The 11275-nt window shown below is 41.5% G+C and overlaps 2 long non-coding RNA genes across 3 annotated transcripts in view; one reads left to right on the forward strand and one right to left on the reverse strand.

Moving 5' to 3' along the window:
• The window catches only part of LOC308096698, a 160547-nt gene extending 149849 nt beyond the window's left edge, over nt 1-10698 (forward strand). For both annotated transcript variants that reach the window (XR_013934142.1, XR_013934143.1), the window contains exon 3: nt 10557-10698. This is a non-coding gene — a long non-coding RNA (uncharacterized lncRNA). The remainder of the gene's footprint in view (nt 1-10556) is intronic.
• LOC308096699 overlaps nt 1-11275 on the reverse strand; it is a 169024-nt gene that overhangs the window by 128130 nt on the left and 29619 nt on the right. The window lies entirely within an intron of this gene.

Here is an 11275-nt window from a genome sequence, read left to right on the forward strand (position 1 = left end):
TCAGTGTCCTTTTAGCATCAGTGTCCTTTTGGCACTTATCATTGTCCTTTTGGCATTAGTGTCCTTTTAGCATCAGTGTCCTTTTGGCACTTGTCATTGTCCTTTTGGCATTAGTGTCTTTTTAGCATCAGTGTCCTTTTGGCACTTATCATTGTCCTTTTGGCATTAGTGTCCTTTTAGCATCAGTGTCCTTTTGGCACTTATCATTGTCCTTTTGGCATTAGTGTCCTTTTAGCATCAGTGTCCTTTTGGCACTTATCATTGTCCTTTTGGCATTAGTGTCCTTTTGGCATCAGTGTCCTTTTGGCATCAATGTCCTATTGGCATCAGTGTCCTTTTAGCATCAGTGTCCTTTTGGCACTTATCATTGTCCTTTTGGCATTAGTGTCCTTTTAGCATCAGTGTCCTTTTGGCACTTATCATTGTCCTTTTGGCATTAGTGTCCTTTTAGCATCAGTGTCCTTTTGGCACTTATCATTGTCCTTTTGGCATTAGTGTCCTTTTAGCATCAGTGTCCTTTTGGCACTTATCATTGTCCTTTTAGCATTAGTGTCCTTTTAGCATCAGTGTCCTTTTAGCATCAGTGTCCTTTTGGCACTTATCATTGTCCTTTTGGCATTAGTGTCCTTTTAGCATCAGTGTCCTTTTGGCACTTATCATTGTCCTTTTGGCATTAGTGTCCTTTTAGCATCAGTGTCCTTTTGGCACTTATCATTGTCCTTTTGGCATTAGTGTCCTTTTAGCATCAGTGTCCTTTTGGCACTTATCATTGTCCTTTTGGCATTAGTGTCCTTTTAGCATCAGTGTCCTTTTGGCACTTATCATTGTCCTTTTGGCATTAGTGTCCTTTTGGCATCAGTGTCCTTTTCGCACTTATCATTGTCCTTTTGGCATTAGTGTCCTTTTGGCATCAGTGTCCTTTTGGCATCAATGTTCTTTTGGCATCAGTGTCCTTTTAGCATCAGTGTCCTTTTGGCACTTATCATTGTCCTTTTGGCATCAGTGTCCTTTTAGCATCAGTGTCCTTTTGGCACTTATCATTGTCCTTTTGGCATTAGTGTCCTTTTAGCATCAGTGTCCTTTTGGCACTTATCATTGTCCTTTTGGCATTAGTGTCCTTTTAGCATCAGTGTCCTTTTGGCACTTATCATTGTCCTTTTGGCATTAGTGTCCTTTTAGCATCAGTGTCCTTTTGGCACTAGTGTCCTTTTAGCATCAGTGTCCTTTTGGCACTTATCATTGTCCTTTTGGCATTAGTGTCCTTTTGGCATCAGTGTCCTTTTGGCATCAATGTCCTTTTGGCATCAGTGTCCTTTTAGCATCAGTGTCCTTTTGGCACTTATCATTGTCCTTTTGGCATTAGTGTCCTTTTGGCATCAGTGTCCTTTTGGCATCAATGTCCTTTTGGCATCAGTGTCCTTTTAGCATCAGTGTCCTTTTGGCACTTATCATTGTCCTTTTGGCATTAGTGTCCTTTTAGCATCAGTGTCCTTTTGGCACTTATCATTGTCCTTTTGGCATTAGTGTCCTTTTAGCATCAGTGTCCTTTTGGCACTTATCATTGTCCTTTTGGCATTAGTGTCCTTTTAGCATCAGTGTCCTTTTGGCACTTATCATTGTCCTTTTGGCATTAGTGTCCTTTTAGCATCAGTGTTCTTTTGGCACTTATCATTGTCCTTTTGGCATTAGTGTCCTTTTGGCATCAGTGTCCTTTTGGCATCAATGTCCTTTTGGCATCAGTGTCCTTTTAGCATCAGTGTCCTTTTGGCACTTATCATTGTCCTTTTGGCATTAGTGTCCTTTTAGCATCAGTGTCCTTTTGGCACTTATCATTGTCCTTTTGGCATTAGTGTCCTTTTAGCATCAGTGTCCTTTTGGCACTTATCATTGTCCTTTTGGCATTAGTGTCCTTTTAGCATCAGTGTCCTTTTGGCACTTATCATTGTCCTTTTGGCATTAGTGTCCTTTTAGCATCAGTGTCCTTTTGGCACTTATCATTGTCCTTTTGGCATTAGTGTCCTTTTAGCATCAGTGTCCTTTTGGCACTTATCATTGTCCTTTTGGCATTAGTGTCCTTTTGGCATCAGTGTCCTTTTGGCACTTATCATTGTCCTTTTGGCATTAGTGTCCTTTTGGCATCAGTGTCCTTTTGGCACTTATCATTGTCCTTTTGGCATTAGTGTCCTTTTGGCATCAGTGTCCTTTTGGCATCAATGTCCTTTTGGCATCAGTGTCCTTTTAGCATCAGTGTCCTTTTGGCACTTATCATTGTCCTTTTGGCATTAGTGTCCTTTTAGCATCAGTGTCCTTTTGGCACTTATCATTGTCCTTTTGGCATTAGTGTCTTTTTAGCATCAGTGTCCTTTTGGCACTTATCATTGTCCTTTTGGCATTAGTGTCCTTTTAGCATCAGTGTCCTTTTGGCACTTATCATTGTCCTTTTGGCATTAGTGTCCTTTTAGCATCAGTGTCCTTTTGGCACTTATCATTGTCCTTTTGGCATTAGTGTCCTTTTGGCATCAGTGTCCTTTTGGCATCAATGTCCTATTGGCATCAGTGTCCTTTTAGCATCAGTGTCCTTTTGGCACTTATCATTGTCCTTTTGGCATTAGTGTCCTTTTAGCATCAGTGTCCTTTTGGCACTTATCATTGTCCTTTTGGCATTAGTGTCCTTTTAGCATCAGTGTCCTTTTGGCACTTATCATTGTCCTTTTGGCATTAGTGTCCTTTTAGCATCAGTGTCCTTTTGGCACTTATCATTGTCCTTTTGGCATTAGTGTCCTTTTAGCATCAGTGTCCTTTTGGCACTTATCATTGTCCTTTTGGCATTAGTGTCCTTTTAGCATCAGTGTCCTTTTGGCACTTATCATTGTCCTTTTGGCATTAGTGTCCTTTTAGCATCAGTGTCCTTTTGGCACTTATCATTGTCCTTTTGGCATTAGTGTCCTTTTAGCATCAGTGTCCTTTTGGCACTTATCATTGTCCTTTTGGCATTAGTGTCCTTTTAGCATCAGTGTCCTTTTGGCACTTATCATTGTCCTTTTGGCATTAGTGTCCTTTTGGCATCAGTGTCCTTTTCGCACTTATCATTGTCCTTTTGGCATTAGTGTCCTTTTGGCATCAGTGTCCTTTTGGCATCAATGTTCTTTTGGCATCAGTGTCCTTTTAGCATCAGTGTCCTTTTGGCACTTATCATTGTCCTTTTGGCATCAGTGTCCTTTTAGCATCAGTGTCCTTTTGGCACTTATCATTGTCCTTTTGGCATTAGTGTCCTTTTAGCATCAGTGTCCTTTTGGCACTTATCATTGTCCTTTTGGCATTAGTGTCCTTTTAGCATCAGTGTCCTTTTGGCACTTATCATTGTCCTTTTGGCATTAGTGTCCTTTTAGCATCAGTGTCCTTTTGGCACTAGTGTCCTTTTAGCATCAGTGTCCTTTTGGCACTTATCATTGTCCTTTTGGCATTAGTGTCCTTTTGGCATCAGTGTCCTTTTGGCATCAATGTCCTTTTGGCATCAGTGTCCTTTTAGCATCAGTGTCCTTTTGGCACTTATCATTGTCCTTTTGGCATTAGTGTCCTTTTAGCATCAGTGTCCTTTTGGCACTTATCATTGTCCTTTTGGCATTAGTGTCCTTTTGGCATCAGTGTCCTTTTGGCATCAATGTCCTTTTGGCATCAGTGTCCTTTTAGCATCAGTGTCCTTTTGGCACTTATCATTGTCCTTTTGGCATTAGTGTCCTTTTGGCATCAGTGTCCTTTTGGCACTTATAGGTTACAAACATAACCCCAGTTATCATTGGCCTTTTGGCATTAGTGTCCTTTTAGCATCAGTGTCCTTTTGGCACTTATCATTGTCCTTTTGGCATTAGTGTCCTTTTGGCATCAGTGTCCTTTTGGCATCAATGTCCTTTTGGCATCAGTGTCCTTTTAGCATCAGTGTCCTTTTGGCACTTATCATTGTCCTTTTGGCATTAGTGTCCTTTTAGCATCAGTGTCCTTTTGGCACTTATCATTGTCCTTTTGGCATTAGTGTCCTTTTAGCATCAGTGTCCTTTTGGCACTTATCATTGTCCTTTTGGCATTAGTGTCCTTTTAGCATCAGTGTCCTTTTGGCACTTATCATTGTCCTTTTGGCATTAGTGTCCTTTTAGCATCAATGTCCTTTTGGCACTTATCATTGTCCTTTTGGCATTAGTGTCCTTTTGGCATCAGTGTCCTTTTGGCATCAATGTCCTTTTGGCATCAGTGTCCTTTTAGCATCAGTGTCCTTTTGGCACTTATCATTGTCCTTTTGGCATTAGTGTCCTTTTAGCATCAGTGTCCTTTTGGCACTTATCATTGTCCTTTTGGCATTAGTGTCCTTTTAGCATCAGTGTCCTTTTGGCACTTATCATTGTCCTTTTGGCATTAGTGTCCTTTTAGCATCAGTGTCCTTTTGGCACTTATCATTGTCCTTTTGGCATTAGTGTCCTTTTAGCATCAGTGTCCTTTTGGCACTTATCATTGTCCTTTTGGCATTAGTGTCCTTTTAGCATCAATGTCCTTTTGGCACTTATCATTGTCCTTTTGGCATTAGTGTCCTTTTGGCATCAGTGTCCTTTTGGCATCAATGTCCTTTTGGCATCAGTGTCCTTTTAGCATCAGTGTCCTTTTGGCACTTATCATTGTCCTTTTGGCATTAGTGTCCTTTTAGCATCAGTGTCCTTTTGGCACTTATCATTGTCCTTTTGGCATTAGTGTCCTTTTAGCATCAGTGTCCTTTTGGCACTTATCATTGTCCTTTTGGCATTAGTGTCCTTTTAGCATCAGTGTCCTTTTGGCACTTATCATTGTCCTTTTGGCATTAGTGTCCTTTTAGCATCAGTGTCCTTTTGGCACTTATCATTGTCCTTTTGGCATTAGTGTCCTTTTAGCATCAGTGTCCTTTTGGCACTTATCATTGTCCTTTTGGCATTAGTGTCCTTTTGGCATCAGTGTCCTTTTGGCATCAATGTCCTTTTGGCATCAGTGTCCTTTTAGCATCAGTGTCCTTTTGGCACTTATCATTGTCCTTTTGGCATTAGTGTCCTTTTAGCATCAGTGTCCTTTTGGCACTTATCATTGTCCTTTTGGCATTAGTGTCCTTTTAGCATCAGTGTCCTTTTGGCACTTATCATTGTCCTTTTGGCATTAGTGTCCTTTTAGCATCAGTGTCCTTTTGGCACTTATCATTGTCCTTTTGGCATTAGTGTCCTTTTGGCATCAGTGTCCTTTTGGCACTTATCATTGTCCTTTTGGCATTAGTGTCCTTTTGGCATCAGTGTCCTTTTGGCACTTATCATTGTCCTTTTGGCATTAGTGTCTTTTTAGTATCAGTGTCCTTTTGGCACTTATCTATGGAAGCGAATACGTGCCATAATTAAAATGAAATTGCAAATTCGAAAATGCAATTGAAATAAGACAAATGCTTTTTAATCTTCAGGAAATTAACGCATTTTTTGAGACAAAAATAAATGTCAAATGCAATAGCATTTGCATTTAATCTACTGGTCTGCTCATTCTATGACAGAATTAAAATGATAAATAAAAGATCATTTGATTTTTAATTTTCCAAAAATGCCCAGCTAAATAGTGGACAATATTAAAAGGAAAATGCAATTTTGAAAATGAAAATGAAATATGAGAAATGCGTTTTAATCTTCAGATAATGAACGCATTTGTTGAGACAAAAATAAATGTAAAATGCAATAGAATTTGCATTTAAACTACAGGTGTGCTTATTCTATGACAGAAATAAAACGATAAATAAAAGATCACCTAGTCGCCCCACCTCATGCTCTCTGGACCCGGTCCCATCCACTCTGTTGCAGTCTATTGCACCTGAACTTCTTCCCTTCTTAACCCACCTTATTAACACCTCTCTGACATCTGGCTACTTTCCCTCTACTTTCAAGACTGCCAGAGTCACCCCCCTCCTGAAGAAACCGACACTTGACCCCTCTGAGATCAAGAACTACAGACCGGTTTCCCTTCTATCCTTCCTATCTAAAACTCTCGAACGTGCTGTCTTTAAACAACTGTCCTCCTATCTCCACCAGAACGACCTCCTGGACTCCAACCAGTCTGGGTTCAAAGTGGGTCACTCGACAGAGACTGCCCTCCTGGCAGTGACGGAGTCGCTCCATGCCGCTAGAGCGAACTCTCTCTCCTCCGTTCTGATACTCCTGGACCTGTCTGCAGCGTTCGACACGGTGAACCATCAGATCCTCCTCTCCACCCTCGAGGGGATGGGTGTCTCAGGCTCTGCACTCTCCCTGTTTGCATCCTACCTGACGGGTCGCTCCTACCAGGTGATGCTGAGAGGGTCTGTGTCAGAACCACACAGGCTCACAACTGGGGTTCCCCAAGGCTCGGTTCTGGGTCCTCTTCTTTTCTCTCTCTACACTACATCTCTGGGTGCTGTCATCCACTCCCATGGCTTTTCCTACCACTGTTATGCCGATGACACCCAGCTAATCCTCTCATTCCCCCCCTCTGATACCCAGGTGGAGACACGCATTGCTGCTTGTCTGGCTGACATCTCGGAGTGGATGTCGACAAACCACCTGAAGCTCAACCTGGACAAGACCGAGCTGATGTTCCTCCCGGGGAAGGGCTGTCCGCACCGAGACATGGCCATCACCATTGATAATGCTGTGGTGACCTCAACTCGGACTGCGAAGAATCTGGGTGTGACCCTGGACGATCAACTGACGTTCTCGGCAAACATCGCATCAGTGACGAGGTCCTGCAGATTCCTGCTCTACAACATCAGGAGGATTCGCCCCTTCCTCACGGAGAAGGCAGCCCAGGTGCTCATCCAGGCTCTCGTCATCTCCCGCCTGGACTACTGCAACTCCCTCCTTGCTGGTGCTCCGGCATCTGCCATCAAACCCCTGGAGCTTGTTCAGAAAGCTGCGGCTCGTCTGGTGTTCAACCGCCCCAAGTTCTCCCACACAACCATCCTTCTCCGCTCTCTACACTGGCTCCCCGTAGCGGCTCGCATCCAGTTCAAAACCCTGGTGCTAGCCTATAGGGCAGTGAAAGGAACAGCTCCTTCCTACCTCCGGGCTATGGTCGATGCCTACACCCCTGCCCGACCACTTCGGTCTGCCACCTCGGGGCGACTGATTGCCTCGTCACTCAAGGGTCCTTCTGGCCGATCCACACGGTCACGACTCTTTTCTGTTCTGGCACCACAGTGGTGGAATGAACTTCCCACTGATGTTAGGACAGCAGAGTCACTGCCCATATTTCGCCGCAGGCTGAAAACTCACCTCTTCAGGAAACACTACCCTTCCTCTCTGCCTGACCTACTTGTTGTTAACTAGTTGTACGAACGCTTGTTTTCTATTGCTGTATTGTTTATTGGATTATTGGATTGTTTATTGGATCTTGTTTAGTCGATTCACTTATTTGTTTTAGCTCATGCTCATTTGATTTAGCTATTTTGTCTCATCTGTTTAAGGAAATAGGTAGCTGATATATTGCACTTTTACCTTAGCGCTAGGTATACTCTTGGTTGCTTGTTTTTGCAGATAATGCACTAAAGACTTCTGGTGATTAGTAGTTTTCGTTCCCTACCTATGTTGAATACACTTATTGTAAGTCGCTTTGGATAAAAGCGTCTGCTAAATGACTGTAATGTAATGTAATGTAATGTAATCATTTGATTTTTAATTTTCCAAAAATGGCCTGCTAAATAATGGACAATATTAAAATGAAAAGTTTATTTTGAAAATGTATATTAAATAAGACTATTGCTTTTTCATCTTAAGCTAATAAATGCATTTTTTGAGACACAAATGAATGTATAATTCAATAGCATTTACATTTCATCTCCAGGTGTGCTCATTCTATGACCGAATGAAAAAGCAAAAGCAAATGACATTGCATTTTCATTTTCGAATCCTACCCTGCGCAGTGGGTGACATAATTCAAATGCCTCCTTGTCTATTGATGGCGCGGGTAAGTGACGTCATTGGACGAATCCTTCAAGCTCTTCTTCTCCAACCGTGACATACCCAACCCGGTACGCTAGGTGGCAGTATTCCACTGCAGGTAGTCTCAGCTATCATCTGCACCCTGGCTTCCCAAGACTGAAGCCCAGGCAGGCAGGCATGAAGTCAGTTACGTCGGGAGCTATGAACCAGCGAAGAGACTCGATGAATGCTATCAAAAAAGAAATGTTTAATGGTATGCACCGTATGCACGCACACTTTATAACTACGCCAGCCTAAAGCAGGTTGCAATCCGCTTTGGAGCAGCAGCAAGAACATCTGTTTACCACCGTACCTTAGGCCTAAGGTAAAAAGCTAACTTTAGCTTTTAGCATCAACGGCAACGCTACGCTAACGCTACACAACAACATTGTTATTAGCATAGTATTTTTTAGCAACAAACTAATATGTATGTTTTGATTGTGATTTGTGTGCTATGGTTCACTCTGTATTGTATTATGTAACGTTATGGAAAGTATATATGATTATTTGGTGCTAGACACCTAGTGGTGGAAAACGTTTTTTACTCAAGTAAAAATATCAACGGCAATGCAGAAATAAGTAAAAGTCCGGAATTCAAGTATTGGCATCAACATGTACTTAATTTCACAAGTTTTCGAATGTTTAAAAATGTTATGAAAATAGCAGATCTACAAGCTCACAATGCATTGTAATGGAGCTTGTAGATCGGCCATTTTCATATGGCCGAAATGTATATAGGGCTGAAGTGGTTAATGTATGTTATGTAATAACAATCCAAATCTACAAAGTAACAAAAATTTCAAATAATTGAAGTGGAGTAAAAGTGCAATATTTGCCTCTGAGGTGTAGTGGAGTAGAAGTAAAAGTATTGGAAATACTCCAGTGAAGTAAAAAATACCTCAAAATTGTACTTTAGTACAGTACTTGAGTAAATGTACTTAGTTACTCAATACCACTGTAGACACCCCCATAAGAGTGGCATATGCCAGGGGTCTTCAACGTTTTTCAGGTCAAGAACCCCTTAGCTGAGAAATAGGTGAAGCAGGGTCCCCCACTACATATTGTATAAATGTGTTGCAAATTAAACTTTTTCATAGATTTCATCGATGGTTTCATAGACTTGTTTGACAGCACTATCATCAGTGTTCATGTTTTTTTGTTTACACATAATCTATTAATATTTTGGATTCATGTCAATGCTTATTTCCAGACATTTAATGACTTGAACCCTCAATACTTGGGTAAACTTGACCTTTGGCTATGTGCTTGGTTTACAATTACGTTGATTTAATCAACCATCAGTAATTCAAACTTTATGGTTTAGTTATTTTAATTGGTTAATCAATGTCATAGCTTTTTAATGCATTAATGATATTTGATATTTATATTTCTAACAGAACTTTGACGTGGGGCAAGGAACATCATCAGGAACGTCACCAGAACCAGGAAGGAACCACGTTGACATTTGTGAAAAGTAAGACATAAATTTCCATTTCCATTCATAAGAATTCTCTCACACATCACATTAACCTAAAACATCACTGGGCACAAGGTTACACGGTTTAGATTTTTCTGCAATATTCCTCTGCTATACCACCACTAACACACGTCAAAAGACCCCATCACTCGTTCCTGTAGGTTCACACTATAACATTCAAAGGATTAGACCCTTCCTCAGCACAGCTCCTTATCCAGCCATCAGTCATATCAAAACTTGACTATTGTAACTCTCTCCTTACAGGCCTGCCGGCATGTGCACTTAAGCCTCTCCAAATGATCCAGAATGCAGCAGCACGCTTGGTCTTCAACCAGCCAAAATGTTCACATGTCACCCCCCTTCTCTACTCCCAGTTACTGCCCGCACAGAGTACTAAACACTGACGTTGGCCAACAAAGCAACCAAAGGTATGGCACCCCCGTATCTTCAAAGCCTGATCCAACCCTACAAGCCCTCCCGCTCTCTCAGATCAGCTAACACAGGGAAGCTGTCAGAACCTTCGCTAAAACATCCGGGCCAACGCTCCACACGTCCAAGACTCTTGTCCCTTCTGGCTCCCAAACTATGGAATGAACTCCCCATTGCAATTAGAACTGCAGACTCACTCCGTAATCTGAAGACTCACCTCTTCAGATTCCACCTCAGCCCGTAGCACTTGCCCTAGCCTTGATGACCTTGCAAGATTATGCAAAGGCTAAAATGTAACTTAGATAGCATGTTATGTAGACAGATGCCAGGTCATTGTTGACCTGGCATCCTATAGTGTGTATAGTTTCAATGTAGGCTGATGATAAGTTCCGGGTTTACGTATGTATTAGTTATTACTAGATTACTATTTCTATACATTTGATGTATTATTGATGTATTATCTTGTGTCCTTGCTTACTAAATCGCTCTGGATTAAGAGCGTCTGCTAAATGCCTAAACTGTAAACCACAATGGAAATAAGATCTCAAGCTTTGTGTTATTTTGACTAATATATAAAAATGATGAGGATGTTAATCAATGTCATAGCTTTTTAATGCATTAGCTATATTTTATATTAATTTTTCTAACAGAACTGTGATGCTGGGGAAAGAACATCATCGGGAACTGCACAGAACCAGGAAATACACCAGGCAGCTCAGAGGGAACATGTTCGGTAGCCCAGCCTTCAACTTCAGGGTCGCTGTCAGACAGAAGAAGGATGCTGGAGAACTCGCAAAGGAACCCTGAGGGTCCCTGAACCCCACTTTGAGAACCACTGCATTACAATGTCATCCAGGCTTTACCTGGATTGTTATAGCCTAGTAACAAGCTCTGTGCTAACTTAAGTCCCAGGTTTCCAGTCCTGCTGCGGTCCATTGTCCCATAGCTTCGTCTGATTGACTCGACAGCAGATTTAAACGGGTAACAATATTGACACCTGTATGTGTGTTAACCGTTCAAATCTGCTGCCGAGCCAATCGAATGATGCTATGGAAAAATGCCACGTTCTGATGTGAGATTATATACCCAGTGAGCCATAGTCGGTATTTAGACGTCTAGTTTTTGTTTAGACCTAATTTCACCCGTCTAGATTCGGTCGTTTTATAGACCGAATCTAGACGATTGAATTTAATCCATTATTCCATAAACTTTGATTAAAAAAAACAACTGTAAGCTGCACAACTGATCTCCAAATATTGGACTAAAATAATTTGATTAGCCATTTATCAATATACAGTATAGTTTAAATGTAGCCTAGATTTAGACGTTTAAATCAAAACCATATATCAACGTCTACATTTAGACCAGT

This window comes from Gymnoscopelus braueri, assembly GCF_963280865.1.
Source record: "Gymnoscopelus braueri genome assembly, chromosome: 12".
In the NCBI taxonomy this organism is placed as follows: Eukaryota; Metazoa; Chordata; class Actinopteri; order Myctophiformes; family Myctophidae; genus Gymnoscopelus; species Gymnoscopelus braueri.